We start from the raw sequence: 20,487 nt of genomic DNA on the forward strand, positions 1-20,487 counted from the left end.
GTGTACTTCTTCCCCATTCTGGGTAGGTGTACTTACAATACCTCTGTTCATCTGGCTAATGTGAATGAAAGGGGAAAGAACAGTGGTGTACTGATATCTTCTTTTATTGTGTCTTTAAGTAGGAAAACCAGGGGATGTAGAAGAGCCCTTTGTATCACCCTTTGTTTCTGCATACCTGTAGGTTATTGCAGGTGAGGAAAAGAGTAACGTAGTGCATAAGTTAGCTACAGCTGAGGGTTCTCTTTCCACTCATCCCTTGCTTTCTCTATCTGCAGGTTTCGGTTCCAGTTGCCCAGCTGTTCCCCTCCGGACCTATCTTTTCCCCCGCTTGATCTCCTTAATAGTCTGTGACATTGATAACCAGACTTGGGATGATCTAGAGGTGGGCCCCCTTTATAGCATCAATCCAATCCCGAGGAGCAACCACGACAGACCTGACACCACGAGACCGGTAAGGTTGTGTGTGTCAGTGATGTGTGCGCGCAAGGGCTGAAGAGTTATTTAAAATGCGGCGGTTCAACTGCCATTACTGAAACTGCGTCGTGAGTGCACAAAACAAACTGAAATATGCCCCACTCACCGGTAAGATACAGACCGGTTTCCACAAAAACGAGAGTAAGCTCACATTCAGGGCAATATGTAAAAGATTGTCGCAGTCAAAAGTAGAGCAGAAGAAACTTCACATGCTTGATACAGCACTCACCGATGTGAAGGGTACTGCTAGCGCTGGGCAGCTCCGTGACCATAGACGCAGGAAGTGAGAAGCCTCACACGCCTGATAAAGCACTCACCGATGTTGGCTGTTGTGAAGGGTACTGCTAGCGCTGGGCGAACTGTCACAGTGCAAAAGCCATAGAGACACAGTAGGATGATCAGGCCAGCTGAATCTCACACGCTTTTGTGGCTGGAGGTATTCGATCTCCACATGACAGCAAAATAGCAGTTGGCTCCTTCACTTAACAAACGCCCAAACTGCAGGCTGTCCAGGGTGAAAAGGACGCTGGTGGGGTTTACTGGGCGTTTCTCTGATTTCTCCAGATCAATAGCTTTCTCCTGTTTAAACTTTAACTGGGTCCAGAACAGTCCCTGGTTTCCTTAATGCTGAGTTTGAATCCTCTTTCCTTGCAGCGTAGGTTAGTCCAAGAAACGTCGCCAAACTGTGGTACATAAATGATGATCCGTAGTCCAGGTGTAGTAGTAGATCCCTCTTTATCAGCAGGTAGATAGATGGCAAGTTATAAGGTAAGAAGATACAAAGCAGAAGACCCCACCAGGAGCGAGCTACCAGCTGCTCAGCCTGAGATGGCTAACTGACCATCCAGTCACAGAAAGGCACTCAACATTCTATGATGTCACAGGACATTCTGATGGAGAAGTACTGAGGCAAAAGACAGAGAATTCATTTACCACACGTATCTGTGAAGGGAGCGGACGTTGAGGAGGATGCATTGCAGGGTTTTGGGTGGGGTGGTGTTGTGACGGGAGGGTTGTGGTGGGTTCTGGGTCTCTGCGATATTAAAGGAGTGGCGGCAGAGGCGGCAGGTGAAGGGTCCGTGGGTGTCGGTAGGTGAAGAACGCTTGCAGTCGTGACAGATGGATAGAGTGAAGGGTGAAAGGATTGATAAACTGATGGATGGGAAGGGGATGAAAAGATAAAGGGAACCCTTCTAAGTATGGGCAGATATATTCACTTTGCGTGCTCATTGTAGAGGTATTGTTCAAGCGCGGGCTGTTTAAAATTTTCCAGCTACTCCCTTGGGCTTAGAAACCCCTGCTTGAAGAGTTCTGATGACCAAAAAGATGGGCCATGGACTATTGTGCAAGACAAGTATGTTTAACTCATCACTGTTTTCGTCTCTCAGATCCATGCTCATGATTGGAGGTGCAAAACTATAAGTCCCACAATGCAAAGTAAACTTAACTAAAAGCCAGGACCGGCGGAACTCGGTAGCAGGCACGGCATGAAGTCGCTTCACAGCCATGACAATGCCACTCGCTCCTGCACGCGCAAGAGATTACAGCAGGCAGGGGTGATGTTTCCATTGCATACAAACTCGAGACTGCTTTTCCCAGCATTGGGTCCACGCCCCTTCTGCCTGAGTGGCTGCTCTGGGTCCACAGACCAGCCTCTCCTCCTCCCCTCGGTCTGTCTCCTGTCATCACTGTTTCCTGTTGCTGTGCGCCTGCTGACATCACACTAACTTCCAGGCAGCCTGTTGCAGCGAATAGTTGAGCTGAAAGTTTCTTGTTTTCTTTCCTGTAGCCTGAAAAAAGAAACGTTCCGGCTTTTTCCCCCCAAACGACGTTTCAGAAAAGCGTCATTTTGTCCAGCGGTGCAGAGGAGTCGCGGATACACCGTGGGGCTTGGGTTTGGATCTGAGCGTTGAACTTCCCCGTGCAGACGCGCGATTGTGGCGAACTATGGATTTTAATGGAAGGATGTGAGCAGAGCCGAGGGGCTTCAACTCGGAGGGGCGAAGTGTCGTCAAAACAGGAAAGGCACCGAGGGGAGAGGGGAAGGCTCTCTGAGGATTACTTCTTGCGGGACATTCCCTGTCGCGGAGTCCCCCCATGCATTCGACGTCACGACAGCAGCGGTGACAGGGGTAAGTTGTGACGTCACATGCGCGCCTTAAACGAAGCCTGCGGGCCACACTGTGACCAGCAGTGCTGTGGCAAAGGTGCCACGGTGGGCACAATGCCAACAGGCATAATCAGAGCCATATGGTCCTTTCGGGTTGTGAAATCGCCACTGGAGGGCCTATCGCGCCCCGCTGCCGCTGCACCGGCTGCACTCGTGATATACACATGCCCCTGCTGGGTAGTAAGAGCTGGCCTCTCTGAGTGTTGCAGGAGATAGTTCGCTCCCTGAGGTTCCCCATTTTGAACCCGTTGTAGTGTTTAAGTCGCGTTCTTTTATGTGCCATTTTAAACTATACATACCAAAACGCAAGCTGCTGTGAGCTGCTGAGAAATGCATGAACACCTGACCCGCGCCGTGTGTCTGTATTGATGGGGCAGTAGGGGTGACTAACTGGATCTTATATGTGACATCTAAGGCCACTCCTGTGTGCAAGCACAAATACTTCACATTCTGAGACTTGTAGGTTAACATTTCAGATTGTAGGTATGGGCCCTCGTCTGCCATATAGCAATTGTTCGCTGAAGATCAGCAGTGGATAAAGCGCCACCCACGTCATTGGGCCACTTAGCAGCTTTGCCCCAGGCCTTTTTCTGACGTCACTTTCGAGTAATCTTTATAAATCTGGAGCGATGCACGGTGCGCTGTGGAGCATGTTCCTGGCTCCCTTGCGCACCAAGTGTTCTTTCTTTCCCTTCGTTTTCTTTTCTTACTGAAATCCGCTATTTTATTTGTGTATTCCTGTGTGGGTATAGCCTCTGGGGGCGCCCTGAAGAGGCCTGTTGACACTATAAATGATGAAAGTCCGCTTTTCAGGAAAATAACTGAAAGGACATAATAACTGATTTTTTTGTATTTACTTAATCTATCATTTCATCTCAGTACGCCAGTTTGAGGCCGTTGACAATAACGGGGGGAGTTAGTGTAATATTAATATGTGTACATTTTAATGTAGTAATAAATACCTTCGTGGTGATTTGGCCCTTTCGTTCTGGGATAGAGAGATGGGTTTTGTTTGACGGAAATTTGAGACACTCAAGGAAACTCGGGCTGTTTGCAAAGCATCAAAGTAAATACATTATTTTCTTTATATAGTAAAACGAAGTTAAAGCATCGCTGCTTTTTTTGTCCTATGGTTTCCGACAGGGAATGAAGACATGTTGATCCTTTTGAATTAACTTTTGCTTTTTTCCCGTTTCTTTAACCCCAATCCGAATCCCTCCTTATGGCTTTATTAGTATGGGAACTAAAAAAAAAATTATACATTTTACAGTTACACAAGGCAAAATGATGAGATACCGTTAAACAAAATTGTTGAGGAGCCCCCTTAAAACCACCATCACCTTTGCTTTCACTGTCAATCTGCTGCTTCTGAGCTGTCGCACGTCACAGATGTACTGGCCGGGCCTTGATGGATTTTTGACCTTTTTTTGGCTCAAAGCATTGGATATTACCGGATGGCATATGTTTCACATTACAGAAAAATAGTTTCACTTTTCTTACTATTTTTTTTTACATCGCCTTTAGGCCCTTCAGGTTGCTTTGTGGTCTCAGAGAATGGGGTACACATTTTTTTCTTGTGAGTGATGGTTGGAAATGCTTTGACTAAATGTGTAAATAGTGTTATTTCAGGCACCGTTATTTACTAAAACAGGCCTAATGCATTTTCTAGTGTTTTTAATGAATTTGTGTATTATTAAAAAAAACAAATCGCAGGCCCGTAGCTCGGCCTTCATTTCCCCACACTGGAGTGCCCGACATGGGGTAAGTGTATGTGGCATTCTGGAAGGGTCCACTTCCTCCATTCCTCTCGGCCCCTGAGTGCGTTGTTCTTATCTTGGACATAAAGCAAGTGAGTGAATAGCTGAGGATTTACTAGGCGAGAGAGTGGGTTTAGTCAGATCTGGTCAGGACCAGATTGTGTTTGTTTTCCTCAGGAAGCAGGCAAGGTCGAGTTGGCAGGTCACCAGGCCATGTGCTGAGAGAGAGAGAGTACAGCGCCAAGGGCCCCCGCCGTTACAGCGCAGCTCTGGCCTTGCAGAGCCACGCGCAGCTCTGGCCTGGCAGAGCCACGCGCAGCTCTAGAGCCACGCGCTGCTCCGGCCTTGCAGAGCCACGCGCTGCTCCGTTATATGACACTGACCTTTCCGGGGTTCACCAGCAACAGAGTGCATCTCTGGAAGTGCAGCCTCGGCCATACAGGAACGCGTCCGCCATTACAGTGAAGCACTGCACTGCGTGAAAGTGCTACCACTGCCCTGCAAGGCCTGGATGTGCAGTGCTCCTGGTCTCGCGTTTGTTGGCTGCCACTACAGCACGCCCCACCCGATTCATGATAGTTGAAGCCAGCTTTAAGTGGGATGAAAGAACTAGAGGGTCTCTCCAAGGGGCATGGCCCATGTAATTAGGGCGTGGCTTAAAAAGTAATATAAAACTCTGTGCTGGTGACTGGTAAATTGCTGCTTATGTCATTGTATCCAGATATATAACACATCACCTACAATAAGACAGGACTGTTGGCTTTGCCAGTGGTTGTTAGTTGCATAAGATAAATATGCAACAACTATGTCTTCGTTGTATAGAATATTGAAAATGTGTCAGTGCTGGAAATGATGAGACTGTAAAATAACTATAACAAGTCTATTTCAAGTTTCACTGCTGCAGAGTTCAGATTTATTTGTTCGGTTGAGGGCTATAGGGACCCGTTTCAGCGTCTTCTTTTTAGAACTGCTGGCGCTGAGCACCGGCAGGACCCGGCCCATTTAAAACCCGGGCTGAAGCACTCTACTGAAGGGCACCTATCAGGGGCGTAACACAGGCCCCTGCAGCCCCCGCGGTGCGGGGAGGGCCTTCACCCTCCAGGGAGCCCCATCAGCACCGCACTTCTGCTGGGGAGCTCTAGATTGAGTCCGGAGGGGGCCCTTCACTTACCCTGCAGGGGGGCCCCCTCAAGGTTCGTTACGCCACTGCCACCTATGGTTTTTGCCCCAGCTTCAAAACGCAGAAATTCAGTTCCTCGCGGATGCGCCACTGCTATGAAGCGCTGTTCAAATAAATACACAGTACAGTCCTGTTCCCGGGAACTGGGCACAATCCAAATTGTACTTGTCGAAAGCATCGGCACTTTAAAAAAAGACAATGGGGCATTTGCCCAAAAGTGGCAATTTTACGCCAGGGCTCGAGTCAGGGTAACACGCGGGTGGACGGTGCCCCCCCACTTATTTTACTGGGTTATTACCGGGTGGATGCCGTCCCCCCTGCCCAAAAGATGGAGCCGGTACCCGAGTCTGCACCTGCGCGCGAATTATAGCCTTTCAAATGCACCCGAGGCTCAAACTAATCTTCCCTTCCACCTCGCTACCTCCCCTTGCCAGCCTTTCTTAGAGCACAGCCGAGGCGCCAAGGCTTCATGTAGCTGCGCTGTCAACACGCCGAGCATGTCACTTCCAGGGACCCCGACAGATGCCCGTAGTGCCTACTACGACCCGAGTCTGTAATAACTGTGTAATCCGAAGAATGGGTCCTGTGTATAGTATGTTCTTGTGTTTTGAGTGACTGCCACTTATTGCAGTGTTATACCTATACTTGTATCTTGTATATATTCACGCATTTCAGACGGAGACTGGCACATTTTGTGGCGTCACTTCCTGTCATGACGTCACTTCCTGTGACACCACCTAACTTGGAGCGTCCCCCCACTTCTTTTTTTATGACTTATGCCCTGTTTTATGTTAATTTGTTCTGCGACCTAACACCTAAGCAGTAGACAGGAGGTATCTGGGTGGTGGGGGTTGGTTGGAGGGTGCATTGTCAGAAGGGGTGGGGGGTGGTTCCAACTTCACATTGAAAAGTATTGAGCGATGTCGATTTTCAAGATGGAGAAAGAAGAAAACAAAATTAAAAAAGAGGAGTGTAGGTCTTCGGAAATTAGCAAGAGTATCTACAGTTAGAAGGGGGTGTTGCATATGAACTATACATGAATTAGCCTATCAACGAGGTATAAGCGCTGTCATTAGTCATGATTTGTAAAGTGCTGCACATGTGTGCTGAAATGTATTTCCGGACAAAACAACCCAGTTCCCTTCAAGTCAGAACAGCTGATATTTAAACACCCCCAGCTCCCTAGCCTTTGTCCCCTGCGTCTGTTGCAGCACTGTAGTATGGAAAGTGACACACCTATGTCTTACTCTGAAATCTCTTTTCTGCTGTTGCCTATGAAGAGCGCCTTTGAGATAAGCCTGGGCGTTAATGTTTGAATAGTGCAGGGCTTGGGTGTTGGCAGAATAGTGGAAGATTTCTTTGGCATGCGGAAAATCCACTTCATGCCTTACCCTGAGCAGATAACACTGCAGGCTGCAGCATCCAGTCCCTTTTACGTGTTATTTATTCATTGTCGTTATTCTTGTTTGAGGTCCCGCCTGCAGACCGCTTGGCTGGATGTTGTTGAAAGGCCTGTTTTGTACAATCCCAACACATACTTGAGTCAACCTACTGCTTCTCATTGGTTGACTTGCCAGCCACTCACTTTTGCTTGCTTGTTATTTGATAACTTACCTACCTCTTCTTGTGTTTGTCCCTCCCCTGGGATGTGCGTTATTACAACGCATGCTTTTACTATGCATGCCTTTACAACGCAGGTTTTTCAACGCAAGTCGTTACAACGACTTGCGTTGGGGGTGCTGGATAGTGATAGTTTAATTTACTATTCCAACTCCAGTCCCCGTGGATAGTAGGGAAGGTGTTGGATAGTAAATTAAACTATTACCTATCCTAGAGTGCCCCCCAGCGCAATTTGTTGTAATGACCTGCGTTGTAAAGGCACTGCGTGGTAAAAGTTGCGTGGTAAAGGATGTTTCCCCTCCCCTGAGCATTGCTTCTTTACCATTTTCTAATTGGATGGCTCATATTCTACCATTACTTACATTCAAGAAACTACTTTTTGCTCAGTTTTTTTGACAGTGAAGCTATCAAACAAAACTAGTCCTAACAATATACTCAGTGGAGTGCTTTGGGTATGTCCCCTTCAAACATTGGCTTTCTTCAATCAGCCTATTTCAGCCATTGGCCTGAGACATTGCCAGTCATGCCTTTTCTCAGCACAGACTTAATCCCTCACTTATTGCTACGGCTATTTGGATGTACCCCCACCCTCTTGAGTGCTTGCACTGAACTGCATGATGTACTACTTTACAACTATAGTCCTGTCTGTCATCTCCTGCCAGAGCTCTCTTGTGTGTATCAGTCTACTAGGTTGATGCTACATTTTTTTCCCCCAGGGATTTATATAGCACGAACTTGACCCGAGACATCGGATATCAGAGCGCTTTACATGGGCACCAGTTTCGTTACATGAGGACACCATTTTTTTTGTTAAGCACGGGGAGATTAAGTGATTTGCCCAGAATCAGAGGATGTTGAACATCGTTGCTGAGACTCAAACCTGGTTCCCCAGCTTCGAGGTTGACAGCTCTAGCCATAAGGCTACATCCTCTCCCTACATGCATCAGTATATTAAGCCCAGACCTATTGGCTTTGCTAGTACTTTATTTGGCTGTCATCATTCCATGGGAGTACATGTGTCTCTTGTTATCTCCCAACCCGGTGCTCCATTGCCTTCACATCCCAGCCCCAGTATTTTGTCTGTTGCTCTTTCACCCCAGCCTGTCTGTTGCTTCCCTCACTCCCGTCCATCATCTTCTTTCGGTGTCCAACAACTTAGAATGGCAAATAAAAGAAAAAGCCATAATCACCACCACATCATATGAGCATGCATGCGTGGTGACGCACATGCACACATGTATCATCATGCTGGGGTCAAAAGCCAAAATGGCTGTGGCCTCATGCGCCTGAATGCCTGGTGACACAGGTGTGAACATACGTCATAATTTTGGTTTTGTTTTGTAGTTGTTTTTTTTACCTCAGCATTAGCAGCAACCATTTTTTTTTTTACTGATGCTGTTGAGCATTTGTAAAGGCAAAAGATCTGATAATGCTTCTCAAAGGCAAAGCCTATTGGCTTTACCAATGCTTGTTTTAACTCAAAATCCAAGGGTTCATGGGTATTCAATTGAACCTAGTTTTCGCAAAATTGGCGGAGTAAATATTACCTATTTTATTTAGTGTTTCATATTCTTTCTTTGTGCTCACAGTTTTAGCTATTAAAGTAACAGGTGGACAGCAGACATTAGCCCATTATCACACAAACCCATCACGTAGAGAAGCCAGGATTATAAAACAAGTTTTCTGAATCCAAAGACATCAATATTATAAACAAGGCAAATGGTCATTAACGCATAGCATTATAGAAGTGGATTATCCACACTCAAGATTTGACAGTGAGATGCATCGTTCGCAGAGAGGTGCAGTTGTCCTTTTGAGTTGTGAGAAGCTCATTTAGTTCTGACATTATGTTTGCTGGTTTCCAGTCCAGGGAAGACCTGGCTTGGCATTTCGAGCCGGACTGTTCCCATGAGGCACAGGATCGAGACTGATTTGCATATAGCTGGTCTGAACTGGGGTGGCAAAGTGAGCTAAAGAATGATGATGGATTAAACCCAGATCTGTGACTGGGGGTGAGTGTCTGAAAAGTTTCAGTGCTCCGTCCATCATCTCCTTGTGTTTGCTTAGAAACAGCTGCTGCTATCTTGCCAACGTCATGTAATCAAGCAAGCATTGACAAAGCCAGAAGGGTTGGGTTTGGCAGCTATCATTTCTGGCTCTGTCAATGCTTGTTTTTTGTTTTTGTGGTTTTTAGAAAGCCTTATTGTTGGGTGAGCTGCTGGGCCATCGCCAATATATCAAGAAACATTGGCTAAACCCCCCCAAAAAAATTCGGTCTTAAAAAGCACACATGGCAATAGCAGTCTCAGACACTGAAGGGAACTACTTGTGTGCGGATGCGAACTTTGCGATAGAGCAGAATGCCATCACTGTGAAGTTAACCAATCGCTGAAGTGAGCTGACCAATTGCCGCATGCTGTATGCTTTAGTGGGTGGAAGAAAAATGTGAATGACAGAACAACATATCAATGTTTGAAGAATGCAGTAAAACCCTCATGAGTAAGCTTATCATATATGCTATTTTATTTAGAACTCAAAATGTCTTGGCTAACACACCGCAACAAGCATTGGCAAAGCCAATAGGTCGCGCCTCTAAGACCTTTGAGCTTTGCAAATGGCTTTTTGCGGTGCTGCACAGTATCGAAGAAAGGAGCTAAATGTATTTTACAATGCTGCGCAATATTGATTTTTAAAAAAGAAAATGAGGGATGCCCCTACCACTTGTCATTCCACAGGCTTGTGCATGTATCACAGGCATGCGTGTGCAATCAAAATTAAATGGGTGTCATTTTCTTTTTTTTTTTTTAACTGATTCATGATGGCTGGCGCCCCTTAGATCAGCAAATAAAAGAATGAAGATAGTTTAGTGGTATCATTGGCTCAAGAGAACATCAGTCCCCCCCATGGAGGCCTGCTCAGCTGCCTAGAGGACATCAAGGAGTGGATGACCAGCTCCTCCCTCAAATTAAATGGAGATAAAACGGAGCTCATGCTCCTAGGCCCAGCCTCGCCAACTCCTTTTATCTCCTTGTGGCCTCAAGCCCTAGGCACTCCTCCCACCCCCAAGGAAAGTGTCAAGAGCCTAGGAGTGTGGCTGGACAGCAAGCTGTCCTTTTCCACCCAGACCACCAAGCTGTCCGCCACCTGCTTCGGTATCCTCAAAACTCTAAGGAAGGTCCTCCCACTTCTGCCTCGAGAAGCCAAGAAAGTGGCAGTCCAAGGCCTCATCCAGTCCCGCCTTGACTCAAACAATGCTCTATATCTGGGGGCTCCCGAGATGACTCTCCGGAAACTCCAGGTAGTGCAAAACTGTGCAGCACGCACCCTGTTAAAGATTCCACGAGCCCAGTCAGCCAGACCTGCACTAAAAAGTCTTCACTGGCTGCCAGTTAAACACAGAGTGTCATTCAAGGCGTTGTGCATTGCACACCGGGCTTTTTGGAAAACAGGACCCGCTATTAACAGCAAGCTTGTCACCCCCTACCACCCAAATAGGAATCTCCGCTCCTCTGAGGCTTTCCTGGCAGTGGTTCCCAGAGTGAAGAGAGCCAGATCCGGAGGTAGGCTGTTCTCATTGAATACCGCTAAACTTTGGAACACCCTCCCCCTCGCACTCCGTTCCAACCCGGACCTGTTGTCATTCCGTAAAAAGCTGAAGACTTTACTATTCACCCAAGCCTCCGAGCTCTAATGTGTCACGTCGCCTGTCCCTCCGATTCTTATCCCCAGCGCTTGGACGCCCCTGGGCAGCAATCGCGCTTAATAAATCCATTAATAATAATAATAATAATAATAATAATAATAAAGCGCTAAATGAAAAAAGGACAGCCGGATTGGGAGAGAAGCAGACAGAAGTGCACGAGGGAAAGAGCAACCGGGGTGGAGGAGAGAGCAGCACAGGAGAGGAGTGCACAATGGAATGAGGGGACTGGAGGGAAAAACATGGAGCACAGGAGGGTGGAGGACAAGCACCTGAGAGAGCAAGCAGCACCGAAGGGTGGCAGTAACATGGGGAGTGGAGGGAGAAGCACACAGGGGAGGGTACAACACAGAGTGCAGGGGGTGGGGGAGTAGTACATGAGAGACATATTTTGGAGAGGATACAAGGCAGGAGAGAGAGCTGGCAAACACACACACTCTCATGGAATACTTATTCAAAAAGAAACAATACAGTTCCCTAAAAATGAGTAGTGGAAGGACACGTCAACCAAATGAAGAAGGTCGTAAAGATGTCATGCTCCAGGGGAGGGACAAACACAAGCTGAAACAAGATGGACAAGGCAAGCTGTTGAATAAGAAGCAAGGAAATGAGAATGACAAATAAGCCGACCAATGGTAAGCAACAGATACACTATAAGCCCACTGTAAGTTTTAGGTAAGCCTACAATAGGTCTTTTTCAATCAGTCCGCTGTGCTGTCTGGCAGACTCAACCTAAAATGACATAACTGAAAAATACATACATGTATACGTACAGAGAGGGCCTTTGGGCCAGTCTCTTCATCCATTGGTCTGTTTTCTCTCATTCGCGTTTTGCTTCCACCCACCACAACGTACAGCGTGGGGCAATTGGTCAGCTCACTTCAGCCATTGACTCTCTTGCACTGTGATTGGTGGCATTTTCCCTGATTACATGTTCACGTCTGCTTAAAAAGACCACTTCCGTCCCAGGGTTAAAGGTTCAGTCTTTCACTTTTTACAATGTTGTATTCTTCCCAATATTTATCCTTTTTTGTCATACTTGTGTGTTTAAATTTTGTCTTCCAATCACAGTAATTTAAAACCAATATACTTTTTTTTGTGCACCGCCAAGAATCAGATTTTCCAGTGATGTGCATTTAAACTAACATCGTGTTGATACCTGTTCAAATTTACCAGTTTCCCTCCTCGGATGCACCCATATAGTTCTATTAAAATTATGTGCAATGGCTAATTTTTATTTATTTAAACTTTTCGCTGCAAGCATATGTCTCCTTGTAAAGGTAGTGACAAATTGTCTATATCTTTTTTCTTGTTTTTATTTTTGTGGCAGATGCTTGAAATAAAAAATAAAATAAAAAATAACAATTGCACTAGCATGCCAAGGCATGGCCTATTGACATTGCAATGGCTTCAGTAGTGGCTGCCATAAGTGGAAAGTAGGGGGTGTGTGGGGGGCAAGAGGGGAGAAATAATTTTTAAAAACCTACCTTTTCTTCTGCTACTGCAGCCTCTGCCTCCGGCCTCCACCTTGGGCTTTACCAGGAGTGTCTGGGTAAGCAGAATCCCTGCCCAATCCAGACGCTTCCCACACTATTAGAGCAACGCCAGGATTGGTCTGGACGGACTGCTCTGCCACTCAGACAGTCCCTGGGAGCCTGTGGAATTTCTCCAATCCGGCTGTGAACACATCCAGGTTGGAGAAATAGAAATGCACATTTATGTTTAGCCAGCCCTAGGACAGCCGGCCAAACATACATGCGCACCTCTAAGTGCCCACCACCAGCCATGGCTCGTGCAGGGCGTTACACCGGGCGGTGACGTCAGGCAGAGGAGGGGCAGGGTGGGGGGTTGTAAAATGCGGGATATGGACGATGTCAGGTAAGTACCGAAAGAAAAAAAAAATGAATTTAGTTACCCGCGCTGCATCACCAAATGTGATGCAGCGCGGGTAACGACGTTCATTTTTTTTTTTTCCGGTACTTACCTGACATTGTCCATATCCCGCATTTTACAACCCCCCATCCTGCCCCTCCTCTGCCTGACGTCACCGCCCGGTGTAACGCCCTGCACTGGCCGTGGCTGCCCACCACTCCTCACGGCCCGCCCTCCAAACTACGTAAGGGAGTCACAGAAAAATAAAATTATGTTTCATTTGTCTGTGACTGACGAATGGAGCGATATTTAGGAAAACAAAGGTCAAGGGGAGGCCAATAGGTCCTTGTGTGGCATAGGCCACTGAAGTACTTTAGACAGCGTTAGTCGGGTGAAACAAGGAGACGTAGTCCAGGCGGGACTAGTTTATGCAATATATGCTGAGACAAAAGGTTAGGTATGATCTCACATTTGGTGATTTATTCCCGATCTTCCTTATTTTCTCCATCCTAATTTGTGTAATTAAAATATTAAACCCCAGCGTGTCTAAAACTAACTTCACCATTTGATGAACATCTTCTTTTAACTATTCATCTTCTGGAAAGGAAGTACTAGAGTACCTGACATATAATAAAAAAAGCATTGGCAAAGCCAATAGGTCTGGCATTAGCCGCCAGCCTTTTGCCTTTGCAAATAATAATTTTTTCATGATTTTTGCAAACACTTTATTATTAGGAAAGCTGCTGGGCCGTGTCAAGTTAAAAAAAGAATTGACTAAAAGATTTTTTTTTTTAAATCTTATATCAGACATTGCCATAGTAGTCCCTGGCACTTAAGGGAACTCCTTTGTGTGCAGATGTGCTCTTGTGTAAAGGCAGAATGCCGTCAATCATATTGAGGCTAACCAATGGCTGAAGTGGGCCGATCCATTGAAACATGCTGTATGGTGTAGTGGGCGTAAGTGAATAACACACCAACAGACCTGAAAAGGGCTAGGTCAAGGCCTCTTTAGGTAACTATATAATTCATATATTTTTACAAAAATTAAAAGAGCCTGGCTAACGCCTCCACCCCATAAACATTGTTCCAAATTTGACCTATTTGAAGCCAAATTGGGCCAAACTAACCTTTTCAAGGACAAACTGGTCAAAGATCGTCATATTCTGAGCCGAAATGTGGCATACTTGTGTATTATCACTGCCATAGACTCAGTGCTTAATTTGTGCCGGTGGTCTCCGGTGCTTGGCACGGCCACTTTATTGTCAACACCGGCACTTGTGACAGTCTGCCAAATGGTGGCACTGTTTTATTTAGAGATTAGCACAACAACAGTTGTTTATTAATTCGCTATACATTAAAAATGACCTATACCTGCCGCCCAAGCCATTCTTATAGCTTTGGGGGCCTGGAATCGTCTGTATTGCCACACTTGCGGGTGTGTGAGGGCAGTAGTTGTGTTAGTACTGTCATTGGCTGAGCTGCCAGGGGTAAGGGTGATGCAAGCTGCAGTGGCCACCTGACGAGGGCCCTGGCACTGATGTTTTTTACAAATTAAGTACTGTGTATGCTCAAGCAGCTGTATGTGCTTTTTGGGGTATTTTTTCAAACCTCTCACAAAACATGAACCTGGTGTGGAGAAGTGTGGCTCACCGGTTAGAGGAGGCAGACCCGGACGCAGAGGTCAGACCCGGGGCCAGGGTTCAATTCCCGACGCGGCAGGGTCTTGAGCTCAAAAAATGTCCACGGACTCGATAATTCTCGCCTCGGCGCCTACTCGAATCATGGGTTCACACTCTGCAACTCTGGGCAATAGCTTGCTTAATCTCCACAACGGCCCCACTGCGATGGGATGCCTGGCTTTTACCTTGGGGATGCCCAGTAGGGGTTATCTCGCAGGGAAAAGCCAGGACGGGTTCCCAAAGCAAGCGCCTTGAGACCTTACGGTGAAAGGCGCTATATAAGAACGTATGATTTACGTGCATCGCGTGCAAGAGTCACACATCAGCCTTGTATGTATGACTCAGAAGGCCTTTCCTTTCTTATTCCATCTGAACTCGCGAGAGGAATGTGTGTGGTGACTGTTCTGCAGCTTCCTTCCCCCACTCTACGCAGCTTCAGATGCCTTGAGATATGGGGAACCCGAAGCTGTTCTCAAGCATGGGCTTCCTTTCCTCCACAGGCTCTCCCATCTTATTTTTTTTTTAGAAACAATTTTTATTGCGTCAAGTGGCACATACAATGCAGAGCCCTGTGACCCAGAGGCTACCTGCTACAGTTTAAAGCACAAAATGTTGCATTGACATTTGGTATAAACATTTATCAAAGGGAGATAATAAAATGTACCCAACAAACCCCCCCCCCACCCAACGCACTGTCTCTACACTACATCTCAAGTGTCCCCTCCGCACCCATGGCAAATCCCACTTAACCACTGATCCCCTGAACCACAGCTCCACCCAGCCGCCCCACAGTCGCAGGAATAGGCTCCAAGTAAAAGCCTCTATAGTCCGCTCAACGCTTCCAGATCTTGAAGTGCTGTTGTGGGCACCCTGTGCGCTCTCTCCATATTTTTAACGTATTGACGTAGTTTGCACTTTAGCACCACTTCGGCAGAACCTGTTGGAGCTATACGCGAGAGGGGAAGGCTAGCCAAGTCCATGTCAACATCCACTTCTGTCTACGCCAGGGCGAGAAAAATACATAGTGCCTGTAACGTTGCCTCACTTTACAGACACTTTGGTGAAAGAATGGCGTGGCGATTCCACCTTATGCAAAGGAATGGGTTAACACTGTAGAACCTTGCGGCGTTACCCTCCTCCTGCAAGAGTCCCGCTCTGCAGGCCATGTGTGGGGTATGGTTTGAGAAGGAACACCTTGGACCGCTTCCAGCACGGTGTGGTCAGATTAAAAAAAAACAACTTGTAGACCTTTCCACATCCTTGGAGGCCCTCCTGTAAAATTCACCTCTCCGGAACCAGCTCATAACCCCCGCACTCTGCCCCACTCCCACATGTATACCACATTCGCCCATACAGTATTCCTTATCAGGACAAGAAAAGCCAACGTACACGTTCATCTTGGGGTGGTCATTTGTTGACCGCAGTTTATTAGGAATACAAGGAAACATGTATACACTTTGCATATTTTGCATGTTATGTCCTGACAACTTTCTTGTTATTGTCTCTTGGCCCTTCTGGGTCGTTTTCTTGGGTAGGTTGTTTTTTTGCGCTCCCTTTGCGCGGGAGGGAGTAGCTTCTGCCCCGGAGTTAGGCCCCCTCGCTGCCTTGTCCGATTCTTGTTGTGCCCTGCCTTCCGTCGGGGGCTGGGCTGCGAGCGCCGTCTCCGTTTGCTACCCTCTCCATCTTTGGTAGGCCAACTTCCCAGCCGTGAGGCATCCCAGAGTGAGTGGTCCTACACACCTGTCCTTAGGCCAACTCACCCAGCCGTGAGGCATCTGAAGGTGAGTGGACCTATTCTGGCACACCGCCCTCCGGTGTGCCTCCCTACCAACCGATATCAGCGTAGTTCTTCGCCATGCTATGCTTGTTCCTCAGCCCTGCAACATTGCTGTTCCTTAGGTGTGGGTGGGTGGGACCAAAAATTTGGGCTCCGACGCTGCTCCCCCGCTCCGATAAGATAGGAGCTTGCCTGGGGGAGCAGTGCTTATATGCCCCCCCCTTCGCCCTCTAGACCAGGTGGGCCCCATGCCCATTGGGGGGTTCGCATCCCGCCTCGGCCTCCATTGGCCAGCACCTATTCAGGGGCCACCTCGGGAGGCAGGCATTTCCTTAGTCTTTGTTCGCTTTCGCGCCTAAAAACTGGTCCCTACCAGTTGTGTCTGGGGGCACGGCGCTAGTTATGGCGCCGGCTCTTGAGCCCCCTTCGGGGGCAGCCTCTGCAAAAGTATGTTGAAGCTCCTCTGTCTCCTCAAGGCTTCTTCAGTTTTTGATTGCTGAGTCTTGTGAACCTAGTAGGCAGTGGACCTGCTCCTGACTGTCGGTCTCCCCTAAATTATGACCCTCTTCACTTGTGTGCACCCAGTGCTTAATTTGAGCCTGTGGTTTCCGGTGCTCAGCACCAGCACTTAATCATCAACATCGGTCCTTTTCAAGAGCACCAGTTAAGGACACATTAATTTATGGGGAGATTAAGTAATTTACCCAGAATCACAGGATGTTGAGCCGACACCGATATTCGAACCTGGTTTCCCAGCTCCGAAGTCTGCGGCTCTGGCCATTACGCCACATCCCCTCGTCACTTCATGGTTACTAGTTGGTTCTGTTTTAGGCGGCGCAAACATGACAAATGGGCTGGTGCAAGCTGCCTCCTGACGAGAGCCTCTGCACTTCTTTTCTACAAATGAACCACTGGGCGCACCTCTGTCCTCTTCAGTTCCATTGGCTAATCATCAAGACACCGGCAACCCTCCTACTGATAACACTGTTCACCTTTAGTTCACGATTCACCAAGCTCTTGACTTTCTTGCAACACTGTTACCTTCTATGACCAGTAAGTACTGGCAAGTGGTGGGCCTTGATCATTCATGACGCCCGGGATTTATATTTCATCATCAGACTTTGACCCAGTTCAAGCAGTGGTGGCTCGCAAAGGTAACGCTGTAGGGCGGGGAGGCGGGGTGGGGCGGGGCTGGGTGGGGGGTAGTGGTGTCTGTATGTCGGACTCCACTACCCCCCCTTCCAGCTCGCCCCCGTCCCGCCTCCCCGCCCCACAGCGTTACCTTTGCGAGCCGCCACTGAGTTCAAGACAGAGATAGTCTGACAATGTAGCAAAAAGGAAGAATAAAAAAGTAGGAAAACAGTGACAAAGGGAGAAAGTATGCATGAAAATAACCCGGAAGAGTGAGCTAAAGACACCAAAAGCTTAGGGTGGTGGAAGAAAGAGTTCTGAGGTAGAATCAAGGCTAGGCAGCCTTGGCATGTGGCAATCCCGATATTTGTCGGTGCTATCGATGCACCCCTACGGAAGAACCATAGGCCACTGCATGTGTATAATTTTTTTTAGGTGTCATTCCTGTTGGCTCTTGTGAGCTCGTTCTGACCTCTTTTAGGTCCTGAAAAATTTTGCAGTAATAGTAAGCAGTATGAGTATGTTCCCTAATGCTTTCAACTTTTTCATTTATAGTGGTAGCCCTGCCATAGCATGCATTTGAATATTCCATGCATTTCCAATGCTCTTTCTCCCTGGTAGTACTCTCCATGCTATAAGTATGTGCTCTAGAATTTAACAATAGCTTCCTTTTTGGGATTTTGATGAATTTTGCTGTTTCCGACATTTTATCTGTGGGTTTTAGCGTACAGAAAATGTATTATTATTATTATTACTGTTGTTGTTATCTTTATTGTCATTATTAATATTATTATTATGGTTTTTATCACTATTTATAGTATTATTACTATTGTTTTTATTACTATTGTTATTGTTAATAATAATAGTAATACTATTTATTTCTACAAATTACGCACTGACTGTGGCTGTAACTATCTCCTCTGACTACATGCTGGTCCTAGACCATGTTACATATTGTACCTACAAAGTGACCTGCAAATTTTACTCATTTCCTCAAATATAAAGCTGTAACAATACTGTTCATGCCCCGGTGCCAATAACTAATGTGCCTTCTCCTGCACTTTCTGAAAAGCGCTCTAGTATTCTTTGGGATTGTGCCGTGCCGGAGAAAAAGTAAATGGCAGCCGCGGTCCGTGCAGGTAACAGCAGTGGGGCCGTGTAAGGAGGGACGATGCAGAGGGAAAATGTATTATTTTTTTAGATTTTCCCTCGAAATGCCCCCTCACCCAACCCTACCGCCCCACCGATGTTACCTGCTCGGACCGCGGCTGGCAAATGGTGCTCAGTCTTTATTTTAGTGCTGTCTTCATAACTAATTGAATGAAATACTATTTGTACAGAGCAATGGCTACCCTGAGGCCTCCCAGCGCTATGGATAACGTCAACCAGTAGTCAAGAAGAATTAGATGCAGTTCTTAAAGAGCAATGTTTTTAAAAGTCTACGAAAAGACAACAGATTAGGCTCCTGACGAAGAGCAATAGGGAGAAGATTCCAGAGCGTAGCCGAATTATATGCGAATGATCGTCCACCACATCTTGCTCTTTTTACTTTAGGTGGTAAATATTAGTGAATTATAGCACACAAAAAATCTGTCTCCAACACCAAGTCATGTGAGTTGAACCAGAAAGTTTAGCAATATAAATTGCATACAGGGATAATAGATCAGCGGAGCAATCTTGACCTAGTTTTCTATACATATCCCTATGGAAAAAAATGCAAAGTATGCGTCAAACACCAAGAGAAATGTATCCATTTTACATAACTTCCTGAAGGACATAATGTCAAGGCACGAGTTAAATTCATTTGGCAGAAAATAAAATACCATCAGAATTGCCCGTCATCCAGTCATGGTTTCCATCTTGAATTTATTTTGGTAAACTCCATGTCCTAGAATGTTTGGAATAAAACCAGAGCCAGAGAAGCCAGCCATTCCACCCCGATAGAAAACAACTTGCCCCATCCTTTGACAGTACCCTCTTTCTCATTGCCGCCTTCTAACTTGGTCAATGTTCAGTTTAATATGTGTTCTGTGTACTTCGTTTTCTGAAAATAAAAATAGCAATGGCAATTGGGATTGGGCTATTTTTAAAATCGACAAGAATTGGCATGCAGTAAAAATAGAAATAGAAAAAGACTGGTCCAGTATTTGACCTTCTCTGTGTGATGACACATCCAGTCCACCTAGGCGAAGAAAGCATAAAATCCATCCTTTGTCTCTCTTGCTCTGGGTCAAAATATGATGATGAAAAGTACATCCAGAGCCCCAGAAATTAGGGCTGATGCCCTCCACTTGCATCCACTGGCACAAGTTCAGCACTGGTGGCAGTTATTTGACACATCACAGTGCACTCCGCCACTACTATGTTTTGCAGCCAATCACATATCAGACGGAAGGACACTTAAGGAACTATCCATACCTGAATTCAACAAAATAACCACAGTTGGACTTTCAATTCTATCCCATACAGAAAGCTGCAAAACGGTCACACTAGGCATTTAATGGGACCATTTGAAGGCCTAGAGCTGCTACTATGCACTGCCATTGGCTCCTAACACCGCTCTCTTTGTCTCAAATTCACCTCCGACTCGCCTCAATCCCTATTCACCCTACCCTTCTTGCTTCACACCTCAACGTAAACTCACCTCAACCTCTCCACACTCTTCCGCCTCATTACCCATCTTCAGCCTCAACTTCCTACCCTCCTCACAAATCATGCTCCTCAACTCCTCTCCCCCTGCCTCCTTCTTGTACCTTCTCCTTGTTTCTGTTGTCTGAATACATTCTTTATGGTTTGCTTTACTTGACACTGCCATGGTTGGACAAACACATTTGTGTTGGTGCACGTTAGTGGTGGTAAAATGGAGGAAAGTCCACTCCTGGGCGTAAACTCTTGTAAGCAACACAAAAGCATAAGCATAAGCATATTGTATTGTAATTGCATTCATATAGCGCTTACTACCCCAGACGAGGTGTCGAAGCGCTTTTTAATCATATGTGTAATTTGGATGGTAGTCTTTGTGGCACCTTGAGTACGCCTGTTTTGTTTTATGCTGTGCGTTATTACATCAAGCGCTTTGATTATTCGCAGGAAAGTTGAAAACTAAGCAGTTTCGAAAGAAGCTAAA

General features: G+C 46.5%; 1 protein-coding gene across 4 annotated transcripts in view; it reads left to right on the plus strand.

Moving 5' to 3' along the window:
• Positions 1-1,939: 1,939 nt before the first annotated feature.
• Positions 1,940-20,487, plus strand: part of LOC144786230 (mitogen-activated protein kinase kinase kinase 3-like) — a 512,077-nt gene continuing 493,529 nt past the window's right edge. The window contains exon 1 of one of the 4 annotated variants that reach the window (XM_078665268.1): positions 1,940-2,606. The gene's annotated coding sequence lies outside the window, so the exon portion shown is untranslated. The remainder of the gene's footprint in view (positions 2,607-20,487) is intronic. The other 3 variants (XM_078665266.1, XM_078665265.1, XM_078665264.1) reach the window with 3 other exon arrangements.

The sequence above is a fragment of the Lissotriton helveticus genome, chromosome 10 (genome assembly GCF_964261635.1).
Source record: "Lissotriton helveticus chromosome 10, aLisHel1.1, whole genome shotgun sequence".
NCBI classification, from domain to species: domain Eukaryota; kingdom Metazoa; phylum Chordata; class Amphibia; order Caudata; family Salamandridae; genus Lissotriton; species Lissotriton helveticus.